This window comes from Geospiza fortis, unplaced genomic scaffold (assembly GCF_000277835.1).
Source record: "Geospiza fortis unplaced genomic scaffold, GeoFor_1.0 scaffold76, whole genome shotgun sequence".
NCBI classification, from domain to species: domain Eukaryota; kingdom Metazoa; phylum Chordata; class Aves; order Passeriformes; family Thraupidae; genus Geospiza; species Geospiza fortis.
In genome coordinates, this window is record NW_005054798.1 from 67,881 (window position 1) to 74,827 (window position 6,947).

General features: G+C 44.1%; 1 long non-coding RNA gene across 1 annotated transcript in view; it reads right to left on the reverse strand.

Annotated features, from left to right (window-relative positions):
* The window catches only part of LOC115949136, a 52,635-nt gene extending 46,643 nt beyond the window's left edge, over positions 1-5,992 (reverse strand). The window contains exon 1 of the long non-coding RNA XR_004082757.1: positions 5,968-5,992. This is a non-coding gene — a long non-coding RNA (uncharacterized LOC115949136). The remainder of the gene's footprint in view (positions 1-5,967) is intronic.
* Positions 5,993-6,947: the final 955 nt, after the last annotated feature.

Here is a 6,947-nt window from a genome sequence, read left to right on the forward strand (position 1 = left end):
AGAGCGGTTAACATTAATCTAATTACACCTTAAGATGTAGGGGATTAAAATGAGATTATCCCCAAAATTTAGAGACTGCTTATAGAATGCATTGGCCCCTTTCTGTCTCTCCTTCTCTCTTTTCAATGGATCACCAAGTCTATATTGGTGTTTGAGCCACGGAGTGGTGTAGAATCCCAGAAAATAAGGGGCTAATGTGTATGTCTCAAACACCGATAGCCAGATAGCTGTGGAGCCAAGCAAGGATTGCTAGTAATAACAGTCGAGGATTGTTGGTAATAACACACCATGAGAAAGAACAGGTTGTGGTTGGACAAGGGGTCCATGTGGAGGTAGGGCAGCACTTTTCTGGGACAAATGTCCTTGTTCTAGTTTCTGGAGGTAAGCACAACACAATACACCACAAATGCAAGAATAAAGTCAAGAAGCAGGCATGGACTGTGGGAGGGGGGAAATCAAGACCACCAAAGACCCCTGAAGCTGTCCAACACACTTCCATATAAAGGTCCAGAACAGATTGCACATGAGAACTAACTTGCATAGAAAGCAAGAAACTTATCTCCGGGGTGGGGAAAACCTGTATATAAAAAGGTACTTCCACAAAGCCCAGATGGCACACCCAGAACCCTGGACACCCCAGCTATATCGATGCTGGGACAAGGACAGGTGATCTCTTTTTCTTTTCCTCTCCCCCTCTAATTAATCTCTCACTTTCTCTCTTCCCTTTGCCCTATCCCTTTATTCAAAATCCACTGCCATGTACTTATATAGTAGGTCAGGGACTAGCATACCAATTCCCATGCTAAGTGTGTAGTTTACTAATAAAATTGTGAGGTTTTGTGGACCCTCTGACTTTTGTCATTCCTTTCAGCCACGACCATCTGCAAATCTTGGGTGCTCCCTTCCTTCCCCTTAAGGGTAGGACATCATACACACTGATGTTTTGGTTGTTGCTAAGCAGTGCTTACTCTAAATCAAGGACTTTTCAGTATACCATGCTCTGCCAGTGAGCAGGTGCATAAGGAGAGGGGGGGGGGGGGGAAGCATAGCCAGGAGTGGGAGCCTATGCTGGAATCACTTCTGGAGTTTATCCCTAGCCTGGGGGGTATAATAAAAATGCTCCTGTACCTCTGCACCTAAGACCTGATACAGGGCAGAGAAGGAACAAGACAATCCCAATGACAAAAATGAAACATGCAGGGAGGTAATTTTTAGGTTACTGCTATAAATGACACAGCAGCACATCAAAAGCTGTATAACTAAAAGCAGCACTTTCTGAATTATTTTAATTTCAGAACTCATAGTGCTGTAGGCATTTACAAAACATAGAGCTGTGTAACCCATGGGCTACGTTAAAATTATTATACATAGGGATGACATTTTCATTTTAGAAACTTTTTTCCACCTAGAAAGGAGTTTCTTGTGTATCTACGCTAGACCTAATGTTATATTAGCATACTCTTTCTAAGCCCTACAGGTATGGCTTTTATTTTTGCTTCTTCATTACTCTTACTTTCTCATTTTAGGTTTTCCCCTCTTTTAGGGATGCATCAGACAAAACAAAAAGGTCTCAACGCATAGCACAACTTCCCTAGGATGAAACAGTCAATATGTTCCACAAATAATGAATATGGATTTGATAAGCATGCTGAACACTGATACTGTCCACTGACTAAAATGATAGTTTTGTTTTTAAAAGCTAAGCATACAGTAGATAGCCTAGATTTTTCTCTTCTAATGTTCAAAGAAAGCTGTATAGAAAAGCATCTTCTGTATCCTTCAAAGTTTCAGAAAATTTTATACCTCCAGGAGCAGCATCTATTTGGTATCTCAGCTAGAAAACCAACAACCTCACTGTAGGATGCAGCTAAGCAAAATCCTTGGATCAGCTGCAGTCATAGCAACTAGAGCTACCAGCCCAAGGTCCTACAGCCTGGTAAACATCTGCAAGGAAGCAGCGTGGCCACAATACTTCAGAACAAGATCTAAGAACTATTAATTCAGTTTCTCCAGAAAGAGCTCCCACTTTTCATGTGGGCAGATAACTGGGAAACTAAAACACTCTGTTACACATGTCGCTTTCAGAAAGCAAGCCAAAGTCTCATAAGTTTCTAGCAAAGCTCCTCTGAAGCTGCTGCACTTTGACAGGTGCTTTTTCTTCAGAAAAGTCATACTGGTGCTGTGTGGGCAAGAGCATGTTTACTTCCATTTTTTTGCTAAGAACAGAGACTGTCTGCATCAGTGTATGGGAGCAACATGTGGTCCAACACCATCATTTGTCAATTTGCCATCATATGCCAGTCAGTGCTTGGTGTATGCTAGAGATACAGGTTCAGAAGGATTTCAGACAGCTGATCAATAGTGCCAGTATCAATGGCAGGTTTGGAGGCTGAAGGGCTCAGAAAAACTTCAGACTACTTTCTAAGAATGGCTTCCCTTCAGCATTTAATAGCATATCTATTTCTTCATTTTGAACATTAGCAGAGCAGCAGGCCTGCCTGTCACATTGTTTCTAGGCAGATCTCCGACAGTTATCTTGGAGTTCAGCATGAAGACATCAAAAGGTAAGATGACACTTTACCTACACAGATGAACGGACATTAAAAAGTATGCATGCTCGTCAAGAACACAAATTTTTAAGGATTTTGAGAAAAGCCTAGCTTTACAAATGTCACTTCAGGACCCTTCTCACATTGCCATGTACTGGCCAGACTCAGAGGAAACAGTGCTCTCTTAGGATACCCTCCAGCCTAAACAGGATGAAAAAATATTTCTAATAGTGTATGCACTTCAGACTGGTCAAGGAACCTTCCATTCTCTATTTGCTTTCAGCAAGGGATCATGTTTCAAAACAGTTTTTGATAGCTTTAATAGTAGTTATAACAGCTCTCAGGTTTTGCCTGGAAAACAAACTTCTGCCTCAGCCCTTTGAATGGGGAAAACATTGCCAGACTCTTTTGGCCTTCAACACTGGACGACTCATCTGTCCCCAAGACCACGTGAAACTGAACACTTTTATACTGGGAAGAGAAAAAAGTCCTGAAATGCCAAGGTTATTCTCTACTTATAAGCATGTGATGGAGGAGAGAGAGAAGGGTCAAACGGTTACTGTAACAGAATAAAGCAGCAATATGGGACAGAACTGTGTGGCAAATCAGTATGATAAACCTCAGTCACCTTCCGAACTGCAGCGATTCTTACAAGCATCCAGTCCCTATTTGCAAAATACAAACCAGGAGCTACACAAAGTAGACAAAGCCTCTGGAAGCGTTGTACCAGACTTGTTCTGTCCCACTTCTGAGCCCAATGCCAGCATTTCTAGGAACACAGAAAAATGCCATATATCCAATCATAGCAACAGCCTTCAACATAGACAAGCTTGTACTGTGCATTCCATTAGTTAAAAATGAACTGAAACCCTGAAACAAAGTTTCAGAATATTCTTTTAATGCAAGTGTTAAATCTCTTTGTGAAAAATTCTTAATTATTGGCTGCTGAAGAAGAAGGAAACCTATTTCCAAAGCTTACTATGACAGCTGCATAATATACCATCCTACCCTGCAACAGCAAGGCTGGACCAGACCATCGCTTTGGGTTCTGGTCACTCCATGGCCATGCAAACGTGCACGCACAAGCCAATTCCATCCCTCTACTATTATCATGGGGTTTCTAAGAAATACTTATGTGTATTTTTTTCATCTGCCAACAACTTTTCCAAACTTCCTAATCTCACTGCCATGCCTACTGCTCTCAACATGAATAAAGAGGGTCAGCCTTGTCATGCCTGCTGTCTCTGCTTGACAAAACACACATACACCAAGTAAGGCATGCAACAAGTCTACATCAGCTTTTATGGATGGTTTTCTTCCCCACCACAAAGGTGTGAAAAACGCCAATCACTTGTTTTCAAAATTTTAAAAGTTTAATAGTAATAAAAAAAATGGTTATAAAAATAGTAATACAATCAGAGTAATAATAATTTAGACAAGCTAGGTTAGGACAATATGAGACAATAAAGACAAAGAGTTACGGACGTCCGGGTACCTTTTTCCAGGCAGCACGGGCCCAGGAAAAAGGACAGACCTTTAACAAAAGGAGTAATCTTTAAGAGCAATAGCCTGTTGCATATTCATACACTTCATACATGATGCATAAATTCTTATTCAAACACAGGATTTTTGTCTGGTCAGTGTCAACTTCTCCTTTCTAACACCCATGGCGCCTTCGAGGCGGGAAGCAGTTTGTTTCTTCTGATAGGAAAGCAATAAATTCTTCTCTTCTGAAAGATTTAGGTGTCCTGTGGCTGTTATCTCGCGGCGAGTCCTCTCTTTTAAACAAAGCATCTTATATAGCATAGTTTCTATTTTAGCAATTTTTTATAACCTAAAACTATACAGTACTTAAGAGAATTAATACAGCATTACTTGCTAACACAACACATATAATATTCATTTTAATATTTGCGAAAAGCCAATCATAAAATACATGCATTTCTCACAAAGGTTAGAAGCTGAAAAAGCAAACAAGAAAACACTACCACCCAGCTAAAAATATTTTCACAATTTTTCAACACTCCCACCATAAGAAAAGTGGTTTTCTTGCCACTGAGGGGTAATTTAAATTTGTAAACTGTCTTTCTGTTCACAAGACAATTATTTTGTTCTCAACTTTTTTGCAAACACTAGCTGCAACAAGAAACTAAGGACTGGTACATCAACACTAAATTATGTAGTTTGATATGCTGGAAATCTCAGTAGTATCTTTAGTGCTAACATGAACCAGTCAATAACCTATCCTCACCTGCTCTCAAAAGGATCTGTACACGTATTTTAATAAAGTTATTTCCACTTCTCCAAATATTTCATATCATTGTCTCACGCAATCGGATGCCAAGATGGAATTTGCTTACTCCAGGTGCCACAGGGAATCAGCATCTTGAATCAGCTCATATCCAGCTTTCACTTTAATGCCAAGGTGAACTGTATTTCAACAAGTCCCAGGTTGCACATAATAATGCACCTTCAAGTGAAGAGTGAGGCAGACTGAATTTAGTGGAGAGGAACACACAAAGAAACCTTTCCCAGTTTGGAAACAAATAGATAACCACATTCAAGTGTTCTGCAGAATGCAGCTGGGGCACAACACACACAAGCAAGCCTGTAGCATCAAAGCAAAGCAACTACACATTCATAAGAAATCATCACCAAGACTACTTGGTGATGATCTAGCATCTCCCAAGACTACCGGCCAGCTGGCTTTCCTTCATAAGCGTCATCTCAGAAGATACCAAGAGCCCAGGACCACTCTACCTGCCCAGTTGTGCAGCCAGAAAGTCCCACAAGCCTGTATACTTCTTTCTCTGCAAAGATTCCCCAGGGTCCCATATAGTAGTGCAACATTTATGTGAACTTCTTCAGAGCTCATTAACTGAGTATAATTGTGACCATGAAGTGGAAAAATAAAACAAAATGAAAAACATATGCCCTGGCGTGGGGGAAAAAATCCAACACCTTACAAATTGCTTTTTTATGTAAAGAATTTTACATGAGCAAAACTGTAATTTGACACAGATGTTCCTTTGCAGAACACCTGGATTTTTCACACGAGTATCTAATAGCATTTTTCCTCTAGAGCAATGGCTATAAAATCAGCCACAGAGAGTGTCCCACAGCTTCATACAACTCACGCCAGATAGGCGTATTTAATGCCCATCCCGTGCGGATATCTCGGTCCTAGGGAGAACCTCTCAGACCGGACTGCGCATAAGCATCGCTCAATTGTACCCCAGACCTCACCTATATTGTAAAAATCAACTAAAACCCCACCAATTCTTTACGCCTCCAGCTGCTCTGGTTGCCCGTCCTTACTTGGACGGGCTCCTCAATCTTTCCGCCGCTCCCCACTCCCCCGGAGCACTCGCCTCCCCTGCACTGGAGCCCACTGGCCGAGGCGGCGCGAAACACTCACCTCATGCACTAGCCAGGCCAGGGCGTTTCGAGACGTTACTGCGTTTGCAGAAGCAACGTTTCAACCGACGCAGGGGCAGAGCCCCTTTTGCCCACCCCCTTCCCTTCTCCCCCCCTTCGCGGGCGGCTTCTGCCCTTGCCACCGACAACACCCAGGGAGATGACGGCCATTACACGACAATCGCAGCGCACAGGGAGCACACACCCCCATGGCAAGGGGGCAGCTCCCGGAAACAGCGCGGCCTCCCTCACCAGCGGCTGCATCTCGGCCCGAACGGCTGGCACCTGGAAGCGGTCTATCTCCTCCATCGTGATGGTAGAGACAAGGCGGAAAGAAAGAAGACCGAACACAGGGAGACTCCTCAAACGTCGAAAGATTACGGTAACGCCGCCGCCCACCGCGGGTTCAGCCTTATCATCGTCGCCGCCTAAGTGACTCAGCCGCGCCACTTCCGGGGCCGGCCCCCACCGCCCCGCCCTATATTTGCATATTCATGAAGGCGGGAGTTCTGGCAATAATTCCGGGGTCCAGACGCTTGGTTCTCTGCAGCCCTCGCCTCACTGCCGCAGAGACGTACACTTTCCTCTCTCAGGAGGCGCGGGGACACTTCAGGGAGAGGTGGAGAGAAAAAAAAAAGCCAACGCCGACAGCGTTCTGCTCCCGGATTAGTTGCCATGGTTGCTACTATCGACTTCCGTTGGCCGGAAGGGTGTGGGGCTAGTGTGGGGGGCAGACGGGGAGCCGCTGCGGTAGCTGTCGTGTCAGTCAAGGTGGGCGACAGGCACCGGTAGTTAGAGGGTTTGACATGAGCGGGCATCGTAGCAGGGCTGTGTCGCCCTGTCGTGTGATAGCGCCGTGGTGAGCTCACCATGCGGCCCTGCTGTCTCTGCTGCCCTCAGCTCCTGCTCTGAGCGCGTGCCTCACTGTCACTGGTGTGACACCAGGCCCACAATGAGATCACCATTCCCACTGTCACCACA